Source organism: Ovis aries, chromosome 1 (assembly GCF_016772045.2).
Source record: "Ovis aries strain OAR_USU_Benz2616 breed Rambouillet chromosome 1, ARS-UI_Ramb_v3.0, whole genome shotgun sequence".
In the NCBI taxonomy this organism is placed as follows: Eukaryota; Metazoa; Chordata; class Mammalia; order Artiodactyla; family Bovidae; genus Ovis; species Ovis aries.
This window is the reverse complement of record NC_056054.1, coordinates 164,902,099-164,925,555: the sequence shown is the minus strand read 5'-3', so window position 1 is coordinate 164,925,555 and position 23,457 is coordinate 164,902,099. Positions and strand designations below refer to the sequence as shown.

Sequence of the window (23,457 nt, the reverse complement as noted above, 5' to 3'; positions counted from 1 at the left end):
TCTGTTTTAGGAGGTGCTAAAGCAATTGCCATTTAACAAGCGTTAGCTGTACCATTTTCTCTAGTCCTTAGTTGCTTTCTTGAAGGAGCATCTGGTATCTAGCAAGTTCTTAGGATAGCAAACAAAGAAGTGATATGTCCTGTTCTGCGTGCGTGCATGCTAAGTCACTTTATTCGTGTCCAACTCTATTCGACCCTATGGACTGTAGCCTGCCAGGCTCCTCTGTCCAGTGGGATTCTCCAGACAACAATACTGGAATGGGTGGCCATGTCCTTCTCCAGGGATCTTCCCAACCCAGGGATTGAACCCACATGTCTCATGTCTTCTGCCCGAGCAGGTGGGTTCTTTACCACTAGCACGACCCAGGAAGCCTAATTCCATCTTAAAGCTTAAAGAGGCTGCTTATGGGGCATGAGAAGATTCTGAATGGTGGAAAGTGAAAGGGATAACTCTTGGTTAAGCTTGATGTACTTTGTGCTATTCATTCAGGCTCTTTTCCTACTGTGTGTGTAATGCGTGTGTGTGTACTTGAATGTCTGTGTTTCTTAGTTTGTGTAAGATGGGGACAAGAAGAAATAACTTTCAAGGCTGTAATTGGGATCAACTGAAATCAGGTTTGCAAAAGCACACAGCAGAGGCATGGCCCCAAACAAGGGCTCTGTGAATGTCAGCTGCTATTATCAAGAGTTTTTATTTCTATTTTTTCCCTTGCTCACGTTGAACAAATTGTTCTCAGTGTCGCTGGGATTTTTCTTTCTCAAAATTTGAGCCACAAAGGCATCCAAATTCTCCTACTGGGGTGAACAGTTTGCATGGAAAGAGGGGTTTCCAGAGATGCTAGGCCTTCAGGGCCCAAATCAAGAAGGACCTGGGCCAATCAGGCTGGAGAATCACTCCACCTTTGGGAAGATCCCATGTCTGATTTCCAGTTCCGTGAGGTCTTCCTTAGGCTAGGCAAGCCTTTAAAAAACAGTCACTCTGATGCTCTTTGAAATCCACCTTGTTTCTGGAAAAGCTTTAGATCTTTTCCCTTACATCATCTCTGCAGACATGGGGCAAAAAAAGAGTGCCAAGGAGAGCGGGGTTCTCCACACATCTTCAGCTGCTTTTCAATTCAAGGCTTAGAAATCATGGGCCCAATGTCCAGCAGGCTGGAAGGTGGACTATGGAGTGGATTCAGGATAAACTGAAATGACTTTTGCCATTGGGTTGGCCAGTACATGTTGCCAAGTGGTTTTCCCCTCAACTTTAAACAGATCAGTGTTAGAGGGGAAATGTACTCCATATGTTACTCATGCCTTTGCCCTCAATTCACAAAAATGCCATCTTCTCAGAGAAGTAGAGTTTCCAGGAATTGTCTGGGATCTTTTTCCTCCAAGAAAGTACCACTTGAATAATCACAAATAACTCAGTTTTTCTTCACTTGTTCGAGGTGGGAATAATAAGATCTGACTTTGGCTTAGCAAATTTTCTCATAACCTTTCAAAATTTCTCATTCCAAAGTATAACTTTGTTTTTTTTCCAGAGAGTATAGATTTTCTGTTTTGTTCACTTCCATGTTTACCTAAATTTAATAGAAGTTGACAAAAACCTGACAGCCTCAAATATATTTTATTAGTGGAAAGAAAAGTTGCTTCTATTTATTGATAGCATCAAAATGTGTGTTGTTTTTTTTTTTTAAACCATCCTCAGTTTGGAGAAATAAACCATCATTAAGAAGGTAGATGGGTAGAAAATATTATCCCTGCTTTGCTGATTTTTTTTCCTAAAAAACATTCTGTTAGAAAGGAACCATACTACTTAGCTTGTTATTAAATTCTATCCCATGTAATTTCCCTCTGATCAAAAGTAAAATTCACCTGTTTTCCCATGACCTCATCAATTGCCTCTAAGTTCTGATGTGGTTCAGTTTGTCAATGGTCTAGGACCAGACAGGCTTGGCATTCTTTGTCATTTATAAGTCAGGGGTACCACCCCCACCTCCCCCAGGTATTAGGTCACCTCCATTTGTTTGTCTGGTGAGAACTGGCTTCCTTTTCTGAGACTGGACGCCAGATTGGTTCAACACCAGAATAGGAACCTGGAACTGATATTGGTTTTGCAGATGTGCAAAAAAGTCCCAGGAGTTTTGAAAAAAGAAAAGGGAGAAAGGGTTTTGAGAAGAGAAGAGAGAAGGTTTTTAGAGGGCTGAAAACAAAACAATTAATCATATGGTGACTATTACACTTGTTTCTATTAAAGTGACTCACTTTCTCTGCATTTTCAGACCATAACTCAATTCCATTTTTATGTAACTACTGAATAACTGTCACATTTTTTCTTTGCTTTCTCTTTTTGTTGTTGTTGTTTTTGCTGTTTCCCAAAGTCAAAAGGCTTTCAAATTGCCTCCTTGCTCCTGAACCAGAAAAGGAAGTGATTTCATACAGGAGATAATGAAGTGAAAAAGCAATGCCTGATCACTGTAAAGATTTGCAATTGGAAAAAAATAAGTCCAGAAAAGAGTCTTGTAATTTTCATAATAAATTGCTCAGGGCAGCCAAACTTTCTCAGGACCCTCCCCATCATCATTTCTGGTTTGAGGACAGATTTGCCTTTTGGTACCCAGGCAGAGCTCCAAAATGGTGAATTTTATCTCCTATAGGTAAGGTCCTGGAGTGGGGCCAGAAATTACATAAGGAAATATAGTAGGTTTTTCTACCTCACATTCATCCAGTTCATTAAAAAATTTATACCATTAGCAGAAGCTTCCAGATTTTTGACAGTGCTGGAGGCACAGGCTCTGGATGCACAGCCCTGACATTAATTTTATCATTTGCCATTTGTGTGACTGTGAACTAGTTACTTAACATCTCTATCATCTCACCTATAAAATAGAAATAATAATAATAATAGTAGTAATATCTGCGTCTGGTACATATGTTATCATGTCTATGCCTGGTGCAAGCCTTGTTCTTGAACGTCAACAGACTGACCATTCCTCTTGAGACAGCTGACCAAGTAGGTTAAACTCTTGAAAGCTTGATGAAAACCTCTTCTTTTATGCTTCCATTTCCTCAGCTTCAGTTTATTCATGGCTCTTTGGAATTTTGTTTATGGGGTACTGAAAACTTCGTTTAACAATGTCCCTTTTATTTGATCATAACTGGATTCCCTAAAAGAGTTATCATGTTGTTACTTTTCTGTATTAGAGTCTGCTCTTGGTGCTTGGAGAACACATGGAAATCACAGAGCTGTTTTATTTTAATGTCCTGTTGCTTTCCCTGTGTCATAACCTGTTTCTTGTTCATGGAGGCCACTTTTATTTGGGCGGGCTAAGGAGAGAGAATATTTGGGCGGTAGCCCAGTTGAGGCCTGGGAAATATCCCAGTTTCATAGATAACAGTGCTTTGCTCTGGGATTCCGAAGTCATCTTTTTTTTTTAAAAAAAAACATTTAACCCAGAATTTTCTTTCTGGATAACCTTTAAAGTGAGTTAAATAGCCAAGCGCTCCTCACACATGAGAAAGGAATTGGGTGTGTTATTAAAAGGGATTTTCCTATGTATCGCCATCTCTCTGAATTGATCATTGATATAAAAACTCTTTGTGCTTTAAGCTTTGTTTTTGAAACTCTTTCAAAAAATTGCAACAAAAAACTCATCTTCTGGGCCATTGTTCTGGTGTTCAGTTGCTCAACTGTGTCTGACTCTTTGTGTCCCCATGTACTATAGCCCACCAGGCTCCTCTGTCCATGGGATTTCCCAGACAAGAATACTGGAGTGGGTTGCCATTTCCTTCTTCAGGGGATCTTCCCAGCCCAGGGATTGAACCTGCTTCTCCTGCTTAACAGGTGGATTCTTTACCACTGAGTCATCAGGGAAGCCCCTTCTGGCCAATAATTAAGTGTTAATCACTGACAATGCCTCTGTTTCTATTCAGTACATTCATGGAAAGTACACAGGTCAAATAAATGAATGTGAGGTCACATTCAATATGGAAAGGCAGGTGAACATTATGTGGGTTCTGGTTTTTGACTAGATTCTTCTTATAAACTTGTTTTAATTGCTTTATCACCTTCTGCTAAAAGTGGATAATTTGAGAAATTGAATATTTCCTATTCAATTCAATATTTCTTAACAACAGTTCTGATTTGCTTCAATTCAAGTCAATAAATATTTAATGAATGCCTACCAGAAGCCAGAAGGTGCCAAGGTCTTAAAAGTCAACTATGTCTCTGCCCTGATGGAGCTGATAATGGGATGCAGAAGATAAACATTAAGTCAATTAGCACTAAGATGAGGGAGTAGACAAGGGTTACGAGAAGATAGAGCACAGAATTAACTCAGTATAGAACAGAGGTTCTCCAGCTTTCAGGTGCACAAGAATCGCCTGGGACTTTGTTAACAGCACAGTTTTCTGGGCTTTGATCATTCTGATGCGAGTGGGCAGCCTTTGAGAGAGAACCCTTGTCTAGTGAGTCAGGAAAAGCTGGCTTGAGGACTGAAACTCAAACATCGTCTAAAGGATGAAAAGGGAGTGACTTTTCTAGTTGGTAGTTGGAGAAAGAGCTGTCCAGGCAGACAGGAACAGGAAGACGTGTTAGAGATGGGACAAAAGGGACACAGAATGGCAGGCACATTCCTCTGGGGGTTCTAAACCTTTTGGGTGCAGGAAAAGAGTCCTCATTCCGGGTGTTAATGGGGGGGGGGAGGGGTGGAGGCTGGGGATGAGGGGATAGCATTTCTTTAGGGTTGCTTTTTCAGGTAAGCACGTAGAAGGCAAGACCCAGTTTTCTAGGCAATACTTCCTAATACCAAAAAGGAATAAAAAGAGAGAGATAGAAAGGAAAGGAAAGTATGCATCCCGGGTCTAATTTCACCCTCAGGCTATTCTCACCACTGCAAACAGAGTGGTTGGAAAATGCCTTCCTAAGCAGAATTTGGTGGTATAATTAGAAAATTATCTCTTCCTAGAACATTTTGTGAAATTCAGCCGTGAGGTGTCAACAGGTCTTTGTGGCGTTCTCTCCAATAGAGATCGACTGACATGTAAAATACAGCGGCGTTCCAAAAAAGCCACTGTAAAATCTCAAGTATGTGGAAGGAGTTTGGTGTGCTTGCCAGTATGGTTTTTCCAAAAAAGAAAAATTCTGCAGAGATCAAAGATGGGCGGAGGAAGTAGGCTCTAGCTTCAGGCGGAAGGTTTTATCATCAGAATAATTCAAGCTGGTGATTTTCTGGCAAGGCGAGTCAATGGGCCAAGTGAGAGGAGTGAACGTCTGAGCTTTGGATGCGAGGCGGGGGAACGGAGACGCAGCGGTGAAGGAGAAATGAGGAATTAGGGACAGCCACTCCCCCGGATTTAAGTCTCTGACCACAGACTGTCTGTCTGAAGGCCTCTGGCATCTTGTGTACTTTCCAGTTCTGGGAGGGAACTTGCTCAGCGCTTCCTCAGATGCCTGCTCACCACACAAAGCCAGCAGCCTTGTCTTTGAGAAAGAGGTTGGGGATGATGGACCAGAAGCACAAGTAACACTCTGGGGTTTTCCTTTAACTTTTTTTTTTTTTTAATGGAAAGGGCATCAGGATAACCCAAGGAGAATAGAAGTTCCAAGTGGTGAAGGATGAGGTGAGGTGGATGTTGGAGTTCATAGATGGGAGGTTAGTTCTGAAGTGACACCTTTAGTCAAATCCTGAGGCACCGCTTATTAGCTGTGTGGTTTGGGGAAATCACCTAGCTTCTCTGGGCCTCGGTTTCTAGGTCTGCAAAACATGCAAGAGTATTTACCTCAGGGTGGGTGAGCGGATTAAATGAATGAAATGTGAAGCTCTTGGTGCAGTATCAACACATAGGAAGCTTGATAAATGTTAACTCTTATTTTATTAAGGGCTTCCCTGGTAGCTCAGATGGTAAAGCATCTGCCTGCAATGCAGGAGACCCAGGTTCCATCATCCCTGGGTCAGGAAGATCCCCTGGAATAGGAAATGGCAACACACGCCAGTATTCTTGCCCGGAAAGTCCCGTGGACAGAGGGACCTTGTTCATGGAGTTGCAAAGAGTTGGACATGACTGAGCAACTGAGCACTCATTTTATTAAACATGTTAACATGTTTACAGGCTTTTAATTTAATTATTTGTATGTTTAATTTATTTTATATTTTTCTTACTCGATGGCATTTCCCCCCAATTTTCTCTCTAGGAATAATGCCTCAAGTTAGGCAGGGCCTGGGCAGAATCACCTGGACTCTTCTGACTTTCCTATGCCTCTGCCTAAGGAATCAAGACCAATTTGATACAGAAGCAAGGGGCAGCCCAGTGACTTCTTCCTGAACACACTTACTAGGCTCTTCAGGAAGTAGTTATGCACTTGCCTTCCCAGAAGAATGATGGGTTGTTATAGGCAGAAGAAAGAAGGATAATGCCTCACTTGCTGAAGTTTTGAAGCTTTTTGGTGTCACCACTAAGATAAAAGTGAAAGGTGTGCTCCAGTTAGATGTAAAATTGAACTAACTCCTGGTGTCGTCTTGGGGCTTGAGAGCCTGGTTATTCCCCCTGGATTGCTGAATTGTGATCCTTCTTCCAAGGTCTCCACGACTTTACCCGGCAGTGTCAGCAATGATGTGAGCAGCAGGTTAATTTCGTGTGTGTGTGTCTTTTTGTGACTGATCATGTTTCTTTTTCCCGAGGTCTGATAGAAAGATCTGGTCCCTATCTGTGATCAGCCTGTAGCAATTATACAGAATGTCATCATGCATGTTTGGTACAGCCTTTCTCCATATTCCATATCATGTTTTCATCTTTAGTTCCTCTTTGATTCATCTTGCATCATCTGTGTCACTATAAGCTGACCTGAATCCTTTTGGAAAAAGAAATGCTAAATATTTAAAAAGCACTTGTTATATAAATCAACTCAAGGCCTTAGTCATTCAGCAAGACTTGTACAGATCCAGGCAGCTCTCTTACTTAAATTTAGCTTTCTTTTTTGATACTTTATATAAGAATATCCTTTTTGCTGTGATCCCCAGAGAACCCAATATTACTCGTGGATAGCAAAATCTATATACCTTTCTTAAGGAGCTACCGAATCTACTATTGCAGATATACGAAAATTGGATCTGAATTAATTATTTGGAAGTGACACTAAAATATGCACATTAAGCTGAGAGAGAATCTGTGTTCTAATGAAAAGGCAGCTGACAAATTCCAGATTTACCAGTCCCAACCAGTCAAGGAGTTACAACTGTTTATCATGGACAAATATAATGGTCATTTGGTAAGAACACAAAACCACCAGTCTGAAAATGTGTTTAGAGTTTTGGAGTTCTAACTCTGGAATTCTAACAGGGAATTTCATCCAGGAGTCCAGCAGTTTTTCTCCACTTTTTCTTGGGAAAATGACCATATCAGATATGGTTGAGCACCTTGTGTTTTAGAAAATAACTCTTAAACTTCCAACTGCTTAACTGGGTTCCAGGTAAAGAAAAAAAAAAGAAAGAAAGAAAAAACCTATTCTAGAAACAAAACATTTTCATTGAGAAAATTTCCTATGTTCTTTCAAATATTATAAGATTATGTTAGGAAAATGGAAGCACTGAACTGGAGATTAAGGTCCTTCCTGACTGTCAAGAGTTCACACTGTTGCTATTTTCCAGTGAGGAGGGCAAGTGCAAACACAAACCTGTGTGATGTTTGAGGTGGGTGGCATGGGGTTGTTGAAAAGATAAGACTACATTGCCCTTTGCTTGTCTGAAGTTGTGTGGATATTTTTCCTGACCTGACATTAATTTATGTACCTGTCACTCAGTTCACTGAAGTTATGATTAAGCCCCATTCAATTTGGACTTTCTCCTAACATGCCTAAGACATTTATGGAAACATAGTATAGAAAGAGAGAAAAAATATAATGTGTGCTGACAACAATATATTGATATTTTAAAACAAGCATTATTATTTATCACCACATTCTGTGCTGGGAAGATGTTAAAAATGGATGAATTGAATAAATAAATGTTCATCTTATTCACCTTTTGTTTATTATGCCCCTGAAAGGGTCATATCTGCAAATAGGAGTTTATTCATCCCCTGAATCCAAACAAAAAAACAGTGCTTCTTGAAAAAACAGTGAGTTTTTTACCTCTTCCAATTTTTGAAACATAAACCATGTTCTTTATTTGCAGACTGTTATGTAAATCAAGTGACCTGCCTTGTATTACAGTTTTCTCAACCACTGCTGTGATGGATCTCTCTCTCGGGACTTTTATAAAAATGCCATCCCTTGAGCTTTTCCCAGAATGCAAATAATTCAAGTACAAAGAAGGGGAGAGAAATAAATAAAATCAAGCAGTGTGCAGCCCTTTCTTCTGAACCTTCATACTGTCCTTAAATTAAGGAAAAGGCAGCATGCAAATTGGAATACAAAAAGGATATAAGAAACCCTCTATTTACTACTGGGAAGAGTTCCCAAAGGCGTAAATCAGTAGTCGGGAACTCCAAACACAGAATGCCTATGGAAACGATGGAGGCTGGGCTCCAGGTTGGTCCTCAGAGGCCTACTTAATTCATAACAGAGGCTCCATAAATTTGTTAAATGAATAAATAAGCTCTCGCAGTGAGTCAGTACATCAGACAAAACTACCTCGGGATTCTAATGGGAAAGCTGGTTTTGGAATCAAATAACACTACCATTAACTTGTCTTGTGTGGGAGAAGCAGAATAGCATGTAGATAAAGTTGTCCTCTATTGAGTCCTGCCTGTCAAGCCTGAAAGATAGTTCCCCTCCTACGTGCCTTCCTGGGCAACTCTTCCACATTTGAAATCCTCTTTCCCAAACTCGCAGATTTCTAATACCTTGTTACTGTCCAAAGCTGCCTCTTGGGTACCTTGCCTTGGACTGTTCACCCTATTAATGGGATCCATGTTCAGAACTGCCTGCATCAGCCTTTCTTCTCTCTGATCAATCAAAACTTCTGCTCTGTGGGTGTAAGGGGCCCCTTCACACTGCTAAAAGTGTGTGTATGGACTTTACAAGATTCAAATGGGGAGTGCAGAAGTGTAATAATATACGGTAAAATGACCCAGGCAGAAGGCAACAGCAACCCACTCCAGTACTCTTGCCTGGAAAATCCCATGGATGGAGGAGCCTGGTAGGCTGCAGTCCATGGGGTCACGAAGTCAGACACGACTGAGCGACTTCACTTTCACTGTTCACTTTCATGCATTGGAGAAGGAAATGGCAACCCACTCCAGTGTTCTTGCCTGGAGAATCCCAGGGATGGGGGAGCCGGGTGGGCTGCCGTCTATGGGGTCACACAGAGTCGGACACGACTGAAGCAACTTAGCAGCAGCAGTAAAATGACCCAGGTTGTTCACAGTCTGGAGGGCTCAGAGGGAGAACAGAGGAAAACTGACTGGCAGGAGGAGTGAGAGTTGAGGCAGGCCAGGGCTGCCTGGGGGCTGAGCCCAAGACTGCTCTCAGTGCCCTGTGTGTTCAACACTGTCATTAACTATTATCTGCATTTTTTCTCCTTTTTGGTATAAGATTTGGGTTTCCCAGGCAGTGCTAGTGGTAGAGAACCTGCCTGCCGATGCAGGAGATACAAGAGGTGCGGGTTCGATCCCTGGGTCGGGAAGATCCCCTGGAGGAGGGCATGGCAACCCACTCCAGTACTCTTGCCTGGAAAATCCCATGGATGGAGGAGCCTGGTAGGCTGCAGTCCATGGGATTGATAAGAGTTGGGCACGACTGAACGAATTCACTTTCACTTTTCACTTTCATGAATTGGAGAAGGAAATGGCAACCCATTCCAAAGTTCTTGCCTGGAGAATCTCAGGAATGGCGAGCCAGGTGGGCTGCCATCTATGGGGTCGCACAGAGTCGGACACGACTGAAGCGACTTAGCACCAGTAGCAGTAGCAGGCCCTAGTCCATAGGGTCGCAAAGAGTTGGACCTGATTAAAGTGACTTAGCATGCATGCATATAAGCCTTTGAGATATATAAGCCTTATCCTCTGACAAGGATGTAAATTTTTGAGTGTAGAAATACCCTGTATCTAGTTACTTCTTTACCTTTCCCTTCAAAGTTAGGGCTTCCTGATAGCTCAGTTGGTAAAGAATATACCTGCAATGCAGGAGGCCCTGGTTTGGAGGCCCTGGGTCAGGAAGATCTGCTGGAGAAGAGATAGGCTACTCACTCCAGTATTCTTGAGCTTCCCTTGTGGCTCAGCTGGTAAAGAATCCACTCGCAATGTGGGAGACTTGGGTTTGATCCCAGGGTTGGGAAGATCCCCTGCAGAAGGGAAAGGCTACCCACTCCAGTATTCTGGCCTGGAGAATTCCATGGACTGTATAGTCCATGGGGTTGCAAAGAGCTGGATGTGACCGAGTGACTTTCACTTTCACACTTTCTTTCAAAATGTTAAGGCACTCAACAGAGTGCCTCTTTGAGCTAAACTGGGTTTTGGCTATTTGGTGGGATTCATTTAATTTACTTGAAAATCTCTTTAAAAAATGAATGAGAGAAAAAGTCCATCCTTGAAGTATAATTTTTATTGCATAATTACTTGTATATATGTCACTATATTCTCCCATAATTATTTGTAAACATTTTACATAATTTTGTGAAAAGATGGGTTTTTACTAATATTACACATTCTAATTGTGAAAGTTCTAAAATTCTGACACATTATAGAAAATGTTATGTTTCTAGTTATGTTTCTTTGTGTTCAAAAATAGTGTTGAAGAGATATCATGGACATAACTTTCTCTTTCAAGGTTTGGTAATCAGGTATTTAATTTTTTAGAGAATTTGTAGAGGTGAACTGACCTGATTATAATAAAAATTTTGTGAAGGATTTCTTTACAAGTTTTAAATAACTAGAGAAACCCAAGTCATATGGGAATGAAGGTTGAGAATCACTGATAAGCAATATCAATACAGTAATTACAAAAGGGAATCTTAGTCCTTTTCATATTCTTGACTTCACATTAGGTGGGAAAATAAATGGGCAAAGCTCCTTTCCAGTACTGCAGTTGACAGTTCAGGAACCTGCTGCAAAGTTATTAATAGGTTCTGCTATAACTCTTATATTTCTGACTTGTAATATACTGTTTTTTAACAACTGACATAGCCAGATATTTCTGACTCATTTGTCTACAAAGTGCAATTCAGTCCATGAAATAATGGAAATAGAATGAAGCAAAATGATGTTTCCTTCCCCAATTAGAACTACCCCTAGGGGTCCCCAGCCAATGATATTTGCATCAGTGTTTCTCGCCTCAGCCTTTGACATATTTCTTGAGCAGTGAGAGTGTAGAGGTTAAAAGCATGACCCCTGGAGCCAGCTTGCCTGGGTTCTTATCCTGGTTCTGCTATTTGTCATCTGTGTGGCTTCTCTCAGCTTTGTCATGTGCAAAACAGAAAATTATAAAAATCTCATAACTCATGATGCATAACCAAATTAATACAAGCATCTGCTTTTGCCTCTGAAGTCTAATCTAAACAAAGCAGCCAGAATTTTTTTTTTTTTTTTTTTTAAAACATGAGTCAGATCCTATCACTCTTCTACTCAACACTTCGTAGAATCTCCAGCTCCATTGGTGTGATAGCCAAGGTCCTGGTGATGGCTTACAAGGATCTACATGGAGTGCTTTGGCTTCAGCTTCTACCATTCTTTCTCTTGCTTACTAAACTCCAGTCCCACTGGCTTTCTTGCTATTCTTCAAACACATCAACCATACTTCCTATATAGGGCATTTGTACCCACTGTTCTTTCTGCTTGGAACACTCTTCCCTAGAAATATTCATAGCTCACTGCCTTGTTTGGTTTAGGTCTTTGCTTGAACGTGGAGTTTACACTCGGACCTTCCTTGACCATGTCTATAAAAAAGCAACTCCATGTTCTGGTTCAACATGAAGATATAAGAAGATCCTGAACTCACCTCCTCCCCCAGACACACTGAGCCTACAGCTACAAAAGGACCAATTTCCTCTTGAAGATCTGAAGACTGCCTGAGTGACAGCTGCAATGGGCAAGTGAGAGGGAAACCACATCAAGGCAGCAGAGGGGACTTTCCTGGTGGTACCGTGGCTAAGACACCACACTCCCAACGCAGGGGGCCCAGGTTTGATCCCTGGCAGGGGAACTAGGTCACACATGCTGCAACTAAGTTCACATGCCACAACTAATGATCCCACATACTGCAACAAAGACTGAAGATCCAATATGCCACGAACAAGACCTGGTGCAGTCAGATAAAAATAAATGCATATTTTAAAATGGCAAGCAGGAGAGGCTGAGATATATCTTTCCGTAAACCCTACCCCTGATACAGTGACCCACAGCTGGAAGGAAATTCAAAACCTGGAGCTTCTCCCTGAGGAGCAAAGGGTTCAGACCTGTCATCAGGCACCCTAACTTTTAAGACACCCACTTGAGAGATGATCACTCCAAATATCTGATTTTAAAAGCCGACAGGGCTTGCATCCCAAAACTCACAGGATGGCAGTGAAATGGATGGCAGCTCTTAAAGGGCCAGTGCACTCAGAATCATCTGCTGCAGGACCCAGCTCAGAAGTAGCTGATCGTGCCCAGACTTAAAGAGAAGGAGTCTCATCTACCGCATTAACACTTCACATTTCTATGAGCCTGCTGCAACACTCTCTGTGGACAGAGCCTGGGAGATTCTCCTTTTGCCATGCTTAGGGCACTAGAATCTCCCAGGAGAGAGCCTTAACATATGTCTGGTGCCTCAAATTTTGTGACTGCTGCTCAGGGGATATCTCTGGGTTGCTTGGCCCTGGAAGTCAGGGAAACTTGTGTTCCTGGTCACCTGGGACTCTAATAATCAGTGTCACCCAGCAAGGAGTTCCTACCCCTGTCTGGCACCCTGAGTTTTATGACTGCTGCCAGCGAGCACCTTTACATCACCTGGCTCTGGTGGCCAGTGCATCCCACAGGACTGTAACTATTGTAGAAAGAGTTCTGAAATAGCTACCACACACAGGGTTACCAAGAGATAACAGACTTAAGAGTTTGGTCTTTCTATGAATCAGGTATGTTAGCTAATCACGACTGTGTCCACAGGGGCAGCCTTCTAATAAAACATGTACCTAAGGGCTGACTGTAATTCTTTCCAGAGATCTTGGAGGGTGGGTGCTATATTCACTCTCACTCTCCATTGCACTCCAGAGTGCCAGTATCTCTTGGAGGGGAGATTTGCCTGTGTCTGGTGTCTGCTTTTTGCAGCTGACCCCCAAGGGACAGCCTTTGATTGCCTGGTTCTGGTGGATGAAGAAGCTTGTATTCTGGTATCCCATGGGAATATGGTGATCAGAGGGATGGTTCTTGGCAGCTTACAATCCCCCAGGGCACAGCTCAGATAGCAGACCGAGGCATATTTTTCAGTCTGTCTGTGAATGATGCTACTTTTCCTGTCCTGGAGCTTCAGCCCGAGGGACAGGTTGTAGGTCTGGCACATATTTAGTGACCTACAGAGCTGCTCTCAAGGAAGGCAGGCTGTGAATGCCATCTTGGCCTTCTCCTTCTACCTTGCTCCAGCTCACCAGTATCTCAGGAAAGGAGCTTACACACGCATCTGGAGTGTGATTTTTGTGATTGTAGCTCAGGGGACACTGCCAGATCACCTGATTGTGGTGGCCAGCAGGGCTTATGCTTGTTTCCCCTGAGAACTGCATATATTTGCATATTTTTTAAAAGCAGCTGCCTGAGGGTCTGACTTCCTGTCAGCCTGATCTAGATGTTGAGATCTTTCCCTTTGGGACTCTGAAAGGTCTTGGCATGTCTTCAACCACTGGGAGGTATTAAAAATATATTAGGCTGCTTAACAAGCACAGATGTTTGAGAGATGACCAGGAGCTGGGACAGAGCTGAATTAAAAAAAAACTCATCTTCAACACAAGGCTACTCTTTCAAGACTGGGAAAGGTGGTTGTTACACAGAGAATCAAATAGAGGAATATGTTCCAAATGAAAGAACAAGATAAACCCTCATACAAAAGCTTAATGAAGCAGAGATAAGTACTTTACCTGATAAAGAGTTAAAAGTAATGGTCATAAAGATTCTTACCAAACTGGGAAAAGAATGGATGAACACAGTGAGAATTTCAAGAGAGAAATGGAAAATATAAGAAAGTACCAAATAGAAGTCACAGAATTGAAGAACATGATAACTGAATTTAAAAAATACACTACAGAGATTCAACAGATGGAACAGAAGACAGGAGCAGTCGGCTTGAACACAAGGCAGTGAGGTTCACCCAGAAGAGCAAAAAGATAAAAGAATGAAAAAAGATGAAGGTAGCTTAAGGGGCTTATGAGACAACATCAAACAGAAGGGAGCAGAAATCTTACTTGAAAAATTAATGGCTGAATTTTTTCCTTCCCTGAATAATTTTCATCCTTAATTTGGAGAAGGAAATAGATATCTAGAACCAGGATGCCAAGAAAGTTCTGAATAAAGAGACCTACAATAAGACATATTGTAATTGTAATGTCAAAAGTTAGAGACAAGGAAAGAATACTAAGAGCAGCAAGAGGAAACTTTTTATGTACAAGGGAGGCCCCATAAGGTTATCAACAGATTTATCAGCATAAAATTTGCAGGCAAGCAGGTAATGGCATGATGCGTTCAAAGTGCTTTAAAAAAACCCTTACAATCAGGAATACTCTACCCAGAAAAGTCATCCTTCAGAATTGAAAAAGAGACAGTTTTACAGATAAGCAAAAGATAAAGGAGTTTACCACCACTAAACTGGCCTTACAAAGCCTATTAGAGGGACTTTTTCAATCTGAAAACAAATGATGATAATTAGTAATGAGAACATATATGAAATAATAAATCTCTTTGGAAAAGTAAATAGTAAAGGTGCTGGATTAGTTACTTATAAAAGCTAATATAATCATAGTAAAAATGTCTATGACTGTAATACAGGCATACTTGTTTTATTGTTCTTCTCAGATACTGCATTTCTTTTTTAAACAAGTTAAAAGTTAATGGCCCTGCACTGAACAAATCTGTTGGCACTAGTTTTCCAACAGCATTTGCTCACTTAATGTCTCTTTGTTGTATCTTGGTGATTCTTGTAGTATTTCAAACTTATTTTAAAAATAATATTTGTTATGGTGATCTTTGATGTTACTATTGCAAAAAGATTACAACTTGCTAAAGTCTTGGATGATGGCTAGGATTTTAAGCAGCAAGACATTTTAAAAGTAAGGTATGTACATTTAAAAGACATAATGATACTATACACTTTATAGACTACAGTATAGTGTAAATATAACATATGCCCTGGGAAACCAGAAAATTCATATGACTCACTTTATTGCAGTATTTGCTTTATTGTGGTTGTCTGGAACTGACCATAATATCTTTGAAGTATATCTGAAATTAGTTAAAAAATACACAAGATAAAAAAAATAGTAAAATGTGACATCAAAAACATGAAACATGGGAAAGAGCAAAAATGCTGAGCTTTAGAGTGGCAACAAACTTAAGTTATTACTAACTTAAAATATGTTGCTATACAATTATATGAAATGTAATATGTTACAGAATATAATTTGTTATATGTAAGATTCATGGTAACCACAAAGCAAAAACCTATGGTAAATACACAAAGAATGAAGAGAAAGAATTATAACCAGACAACTAAAGAGAAAGTCATCAAACCACAAGGGAAGAGAGCAAGAAAAGAAGAAAGAAACAGAGTAACCACAAAAACAGCTAGAGAACAATGTAAAGTGGCAATAAGCATGTACTGATAAAAAGTTATTTTACATGTAAATGAGCTAAATTTTCTAATCAAAAGACAGAGCAGCTGAATGGATAAAAAATTACTCATCTATATGCTTCTACAAGACACTCACTTTAGGTGTAAAGACATATACAGACTGAAAGTTAAGGGATGGAAAAAGATATTATACACAAATGGAGACCCAAAGGCTGGAATAGCTATACTTATATCAGACAAAAACATTTTCAAACAAAGACAGTAATAAGAAACGAAAACAATGTTACATAATGATAAAGGGGTCAATCCAACAAGAAGATAAAACACTTGCAAAAATTTACACACCTAACAAGGAGCACCTAAATATACAAAGCTAATATGAATGGACTTAAATGGAGAAATAGCTATCAATGCAATAATTGTAGGCATTAATACCCCACTTACATCAATGGATAGATCATGCAGACAGAAAATCAATAAGGGAATATTGACTTTAAACAACATGTTAAAAAAATATAGGCTTAACAAATATTTATAAAACATTATATCCAAAAGCATCAGAATACATATATTTAAAGGCACATGGAACATTTTCCAAGATTCATCATATGTATCTTGGCCACAAAACAAGTCTAAATAACTTAAGAGGATTAAAATCATGTCAAGCAACTTTTCCAAAAACAATGGTATGAAACTAGAAAAATTTATTTATTTACTAAAAAATGTATCCTTTAATTGATACATTTTTGTTACACAATTTTTAAAGGTTATATTCCGTATATAGTTATTATAAAATATTGGCTACATTGAAAGTGTAAATTAACTACATGACAAAAATTGGAAAATTCATGAGTATATGGAGATTAACCAACATGTTACTGAACAACCAATGGGTCAAAGAAGAATTCAAATGGGAAATCAAAAAATACCTCAAGACAAATAAAAAAAACAACAAAAACCCTCAAGACAAAGTGGAAATGTAACATACCAAAATTTATAGGATGCAGAAAAGTAGTTCTAAAAGGGAAGTTCATAGCAATAAATGCCTGTTTCAAGAAACAAAAATAATATTAAATAGATGACCTAATGCTATGCTTTAAGGAACTAGAAAAAGAAAAACAAATAAGGCTCAAACTTAGTATGAGCAAGGAGTTCGCAGAAATTGTGCTTTAGTCGCTAAGTTGTGTCCGACTCGTGTGACCCCATGGACTGTAGCCTGCCAGGCTGCTCTGTCCATGGGATTTTTCAGGCAAGAATATGGAGTGTGTCGCTATTTCCTTCTCCAGCGGATCTTCCCGACCCAGGGATCAAACCCGGATCTCCTGCTCTGCAGGCAGATTCTTTACCAACTGAGCTTCCAGGGAATTCCCATTAGAGCAGAAATAAATAGAGACTAAAAACACCATAGAAAAAGGGATCAATAAAACTAAGAGCTGGTTCTTGAAAAAGATAAACAAGATTGACAAACCTTAGCTAGACTCAGCAAGAAAAAAGTATTATGCCTCCCAGGATGTTTGAATTTTAAGCTAGGACACTGTGGATAGAGTGGTGCCTCAGCTAACACTCAGAATACTTCATAGTGGAGACTGTTGGTGTGTGGTAGGACTGGGGAGGCAGCCAGAGAAGGTCTCTCCATCACCCTTGAAATGACATTGTGGGGGACTTCCATGCCTAGTCAGTGGCTTAGAGCACCTCATGAGAGGACAGAAGTATGAGAAAGTGAAAGTGAAAGTGAAGTCGCTCAGTCGTGTCCAACTCTTTGCGACCCCGTGGACAGGCTCCTCTGTCCATGAGATTCTCCAGGCAAGAATACTGGAGTGGGTTGCCATTTCCTTCTCCAGGGGATCTTCCCGACCCAGGGATCAAACCCAGGTCTCCTGCATTGGAGTCAGACGCTTTACCCTCTGAGCCACCAGGGAAGCCCAAAGTATGAGAGGACAGAAGAAAATAATGGAACCCAGTATTACCAAAGTACTTTCCAATTAATGCTTTCATTCTTTTATGTAAAACTGGTGTAGTGAGAAGAGCATGGGATTGAGTGTTAGTCCTGTCTCTAATTAAGAAATATTAGGACTTCACTGCCAAAAGACCTCAGTCAGACACGCATGTGATATGACTGCTCAAGTTTTTCAGATCTGAAATTAATAATTTCTAAAAGCTCCATAAGAGGAGAGTGAAAAAGTTGGCCTAAAGCTCAACATTCAGAAAACGAAGATCATAGCATCTGGTCCCATCACTTCATGGGAAATAGATGGGGAAACAGTGGAAACAGTGTCAGACTTTATTTTTCTGGGCTCCAAAATCACTGCAGATGATGATTGCAGCCATGAAATTAAAAGATGCTTACTCCTTGGAAGGAAAGTTATGACCAACCTAGATAGCTTATTAGAAAGCAGAGCCATTACTTTGCCAACAAAGGTCTGTCTAGTCAAGGCTATGATTTTTCCAGTGGTCATGTATGGACGTAAGAGTTGGACTGTGAAGAAAGCTGAGTGCCGAAGAATTGATGCTTTTGAAGTGTGGTGTTGGAGAAGACTCTTGAGAGTCCCTTGGACTGCAAGGAGATTCAGCCAGTCCATCCTAAAGGAGATCAGTCCTGGGTGTTCATTGGAAGGACTGATGCTAAAGCTGAAACTCCAATACTTTGGCCACCTCATGCGAAGAGTTCTCATTGGAAAAGACCCTGATGCTGGGAGGGATTGGGGGCAGGAGAAGGGGACGACAGAGGATGAGATGGCTGGATGGCATCACTGACTTGATGGACGTGAGTCTGAGTGAACTCCGGGAGTTAGTGATGGACAGGGAGGCCTGGCGTGCTGCAGTTCATGGGGCTGCAAAGAGTCGGACACAACTGATAGACTGAACTGAACTGAACTGAAAGCTCCATAATTAACTGGAAGTCGATAGTTGAGATTTTTTTAAGGGAGGGACAGAGAGTGGGCATAAGTTTTTGTAGATATTATTGGTTAATGGTTCACAGGATTCAGACATAGACTGGGAAAGGATCTGGCAATTCAAGAATAATCACTGAACTTCCATTTAAAGAGGAAAAAATTGAGAAGATTATTTGTATCACTTCTGCTTCCTCAGTGTGTCCAATTTCCATTTATGTACTGGAGCAGGTGGGATTCCCAAAAGTTAAGGAGAATGAAGATCCTTCGGGGTATGTGTTATATCCTACTGACAGCAAAATACTGTCAAAGATATGCTTCTCTTTTTCTTAAGGAGAAATCTCGCCCATGAAGTCGATGTGTAAGACTTTCTAAGGGAAGGTTTGTACTGAGTCCACCCATATTATGCTTGGCTCTGGTCAGCACCATTATTTTTCTCCTTTTTTGTTTTAAATGGGGTGAAATTTGCAAGCAGCAAGGAAAACACAAGCACAGAATCTTTTACTCTATATGTGTCCTGTGAAAGGTAAATTGAAACCAAATGAATTCAAGGCTGATATTAAACATTTTGCTCAACAGACTAAACTAAAAGTGAATGCTGTTTCCCAGTTCCCTCAGCCAGGGTTTCAGATGCTCTCCAGTGAGCTCATCCACTGGTCCTCACAGAGGAAAAGAGATGTATACTATTATCTGAATGGTCCTCTTGTTTTGCCTTTCTTTTTATAAATGAATTCCTTCTGAACTTAGGAACTGGATGCAAAAGTCATGAAGGTATGGGGAGAGGGTTGGGGAAGTCTATACATGGGAAGCTACTAGAACTTTCTAAGTGGAAGACAACTGACATGTCTGTAGACATTGGGCTTCCAAGTAAACAAAATGATGATGCCCAGATGCCCAATCTGTTGAATGCTTAGATTCTTTTATGTCATCCATTCTAGTATTTCCCTTGGGCAAGTATTTGCATTCCAAGCTGGCCAGGTAGCAGTAGTGCTATCAGTACGGGGCAGACATACAGTTGGGTCTAAAGAGGGTCATGTGTTAGGACGTAAATAACAAGTGGCATCATTGTGTATCCACAAAACTTTTCAAAGAAACTGGCCTCCCCAAGGTAAGCATCTGTGCTAACTCGAGTATCTCACATCTCCTTTGACTCTCTGTTGTCAGTGAGAATTTATAACCCTCATTGTTAGAATTGTGTATTTTTCAAGCTCTAGGTGCTGAAAGATTCTCAAACTACCTCTCTCATGCCAAAGCCTTTTCAGTTAACTCCCTAAAACATCCTTTCATCTCAGCTTCCCCAATCTCTTTAGGGAATGCCAGCATTTAAAACAATTTGCTTGTTTTCCTTTTAACTTCCTAATCTGACTAATTTAATTCTGAGTCATACACCTATGAAGTTTATTAGCAGATCTAATCATCCCAAAGATTTCTTCATCGTAGCTACTCCTTTAACATCACTTGTGGTGAACAAGAATCATTTCATACCTCAAAGAGGCACTCAGGTTTTTTGTGTGTGTGGTTTTAAATTTTTGTCTATTTCAAGCAGAGAGTATAGCAAACTGATTAAATTACTACTTAGTAACTGTTTTAAAAAAAAACACTAAAATAATGTGAGATTGAGAAGAGTATGGTGAAAATATGACAAATAGATCTGAAGGCATTATGCATAAATCTGTCACATGAATTCCAAAATAAATACCCCTGTTTCTACCTTGGTAACCACCTTTAGGTCTTGTAATCATAATCGGGTGTGAGTGTGGCTGTTATGACGGTGAGGTAACCATGTGACCCTGGGCCTGACCAAAGGCTGCTCAGGGTCTGTGCAGCACAGCCCTCCAGGTTTAGCCTGTGAGCTGCTGGCCATATGCGAACAGGCCCCTCAGGGTACTATGACCCTTGCTTGCCCCCTCCGAAGGACTTCCAGATATTCACTTGGCCTTTCTGTGGATTCTACCTGTAGTTTCCCTCTTTGAACCTATCTCAAAGGTCCCTTCCTGACTGAACTGCTGTTGGCTGCTCTGACGGAAAATACTCCAACTCTCAGAATCTCTGTTGGGCTGGGCTTCTCGTGGCAGGTGCCCCTCCCTAGCACAGACCCTTCCTAGCCCTGAGGTGGGACCCAGAGAAGCCTTAAATCTTGTTAATCTTTTTTTGTGTGTAAAAGTTATTATTTTTTTAATTTAATTTTTATCTTTTGGCCTTAGCACGTAGCATTCAGGATCTTCGTTCCCCAGCCAGGGATTGAACCCGTGTCCCCTGAAGTGAAAGCACAAAGTCTTAACCACTGTGCCACCAGGGAAGTCCCATAAATCTTGTGAATCTTGACGTCTGGAGGAAGAAGTTATTCTTAAATACCTAGGAATTTGTGCTGCAAAAGTTGAAACTTTTGATATGTTTACTCTCTTGGCTTTGTTTAATTCAGATGTTAGGGTAAACTTAGTATTTAGAATTCTAGTGTGTGTTATTAATGCAAAAGACCCTTACGTTTATGCTGACCTAGCTGATGTCTCTTAATTTGTTTTATAATTCTTCTAACAAATATTGAGTGATTCTCATTGCCAGGCTGGAGGGCAGGTACTCTTAGAAATAACACTGAACATAACATGACGTGTGGTTCCTGCTCTAACAGAGCTTATATTCTGTGAAAGGGAAGGAAGGCAACACATAAATGAAATGAAATGATTACAAATTATGGTGCTTTGATGGAAGCAAATACAATGGGGAAAGGGAAGGAAAGAGGGAAGAGCAAGCTCGTCTTATGATTTTAAATTATCTTTATTTAAAATTTTTTTTTATGGAGAAACTTTGCTAACTTCCCTGGTGGTGAATTCCTTTGACTTCCCTGGTGGCTCAGACAGTACAGTGTCTGCCTACAATGCGGGAGACCTGGGTTCAATCCCTGGGTCAGGAAGATCTCCTGGAGAAGGAAATGGCACCCCACTCCAGTATTCTTGCCTGGAAAATCCCATGGACGGAGGAGCCTGGTAGGCTACAGTTCATGGGGTCTCAAGGAGTCGGACACGACTGAGTGACTTCACTTTTGCTAACTATAAATATCACTCATAAGTAGTGATGAGAGAAACCTTCAGTTTCATTTTGAGATTTATTGATACAAAAGGTAAGAGGCTATTATAATTCAATTATCTTAGGGCTTATGCTAGTTTATTACTGGGAATACTTTTCCAATAAGTTTTTAACTGTTTTGCTTATTAACCATTCTAATCATTTTCTCTTCCTAATCTCTTAAGTTTAACATGGAGACTAGCACAATTAATGTGAAATAGCTTTTTGGTAAATTTTTATTTTGATTATATGTTGAAATGATACTATTTTGGACACATTGGGTTAAATAAAATATAGTACTAAACTTAATTTTACCTATTTTTTAAAATGTGGCTGCAAGAAAATTTATATTTATTTATATGACTCATATTTCTATTGAAAAGACTGCGATAGAATCTTGATATGAAAATTTGTAATTATTTTGGATAGATTGTGCTTTATGACATGTACCCTTAACAATCATTACTAAAAGAAAAAAAAAGATTATTTGGTTGGTGTGCTTAATTATATCCCTGAACATGTCTTTTATAAGGATCCACAGCAATTTTTACTTCTTCCATAAGTCAGATATTTCTTGAGAAGAGGCATGATGCATTTTGAACTATATTTTGCTTCCCATCCACAAGCTAGATATTTGTATTATTTGGCTAAACTTGGTAAATCACCTAATGTTTTACCACACTGAGTGCTGCTGGTCTTTTAAAACAAAAACAAAAACAAAAAACTTATAATTTTATATGAGAAAAAGAAAATACGAACAATTTACAAAGATTTACAGACAACTGGAAACTAAAGAGTGAGGAAGATACTGCAGGTTTATTAAACATAAAAGAAATAGTGAAATTAACTTTTGGTTTGATGCCTTTGGATTGACAGTTCTCAGATGATAATGGTATGAGGGAGAAGACAAAGAAAAGATCATTTCCAAAGGATAAAAATGGTACCATGCAGTTATATTTTCCCCATTTTAAATATAATGCCTGGGACTTTAATTCCAGGTAAAACCTGGAGTAGTTTGGAGGCAAACTGAAGAAAGTATTTGACAGTATGTCTACGGCCAAATATAATATGCTTGACTGTTCTTTCAAGTGGTTTTGCTATTATTCTTGACTTTGGACAGTTAATCTCTCTTGTTTCTAGGTCACCATCCAGTGGGACTAGTGAAAAGAGACGTGGGAACAAAATGGAAAGAGATTGCTGGGGAACATACAAATGCTTACTATACTCAATAATGAACCAGTGAAATTTGTTTAATGCCACTATATATTATTTATTCTCTCTACTCATTTCTTTATGGTTACTTTAGATAAATTTGGTTTTCAAAATTTATTCAAAATTTCAAATTTCAAAGCTGTAGAAGCTTGAAAAGCCCAGTGCCTTTAGATAAGGCGCCAGGCTTTTCTGGCGGCTTAGACGGTAGAGTCTGCCTGCAATGCAGGAGACCCCAGTTTGATCCCTGGGTCAGGAAGATCCTCTGAGAAGGAAATGACAATACACTCCAGTATTCTTGCCTGGAAAATACCATGGATGGATGAGTCTGGCAGGCTACACCCTGTGGGGTTGCAAAGAGTCGGACACGACTGAGCGACTAACGCACACAGACAGACAAGGCACAGTGCTGGCTGCTAAGAGGGATTATTAATAGGACTTGCAAGCATCCTGGATCATGGACTTACGTGGTTTCTGCTGTTATTCATAATTGAATTACACATTATTGGTGTTGGCTGTGTGTGCGTGTGTGTGTGTGTGTGTGTGCACGCTGCACATTTGCTTG

The 23,457-nt window shown here is 40.2% G+C and overlaps 1 protein-coding gene across 3 annotated transcripts in view; it reads right to left on the bottom strand.

The window, feature by feature from the left end:
• Positions 1 to 23,457, bottom strand: part of COL8A1 (collagen type VIII alpha 1 chain) — a 166,312-nt gene that overhangs the window by 82,775 nt on the left and 60,080 nt on the right. The window lies entirely within an intron of this gene.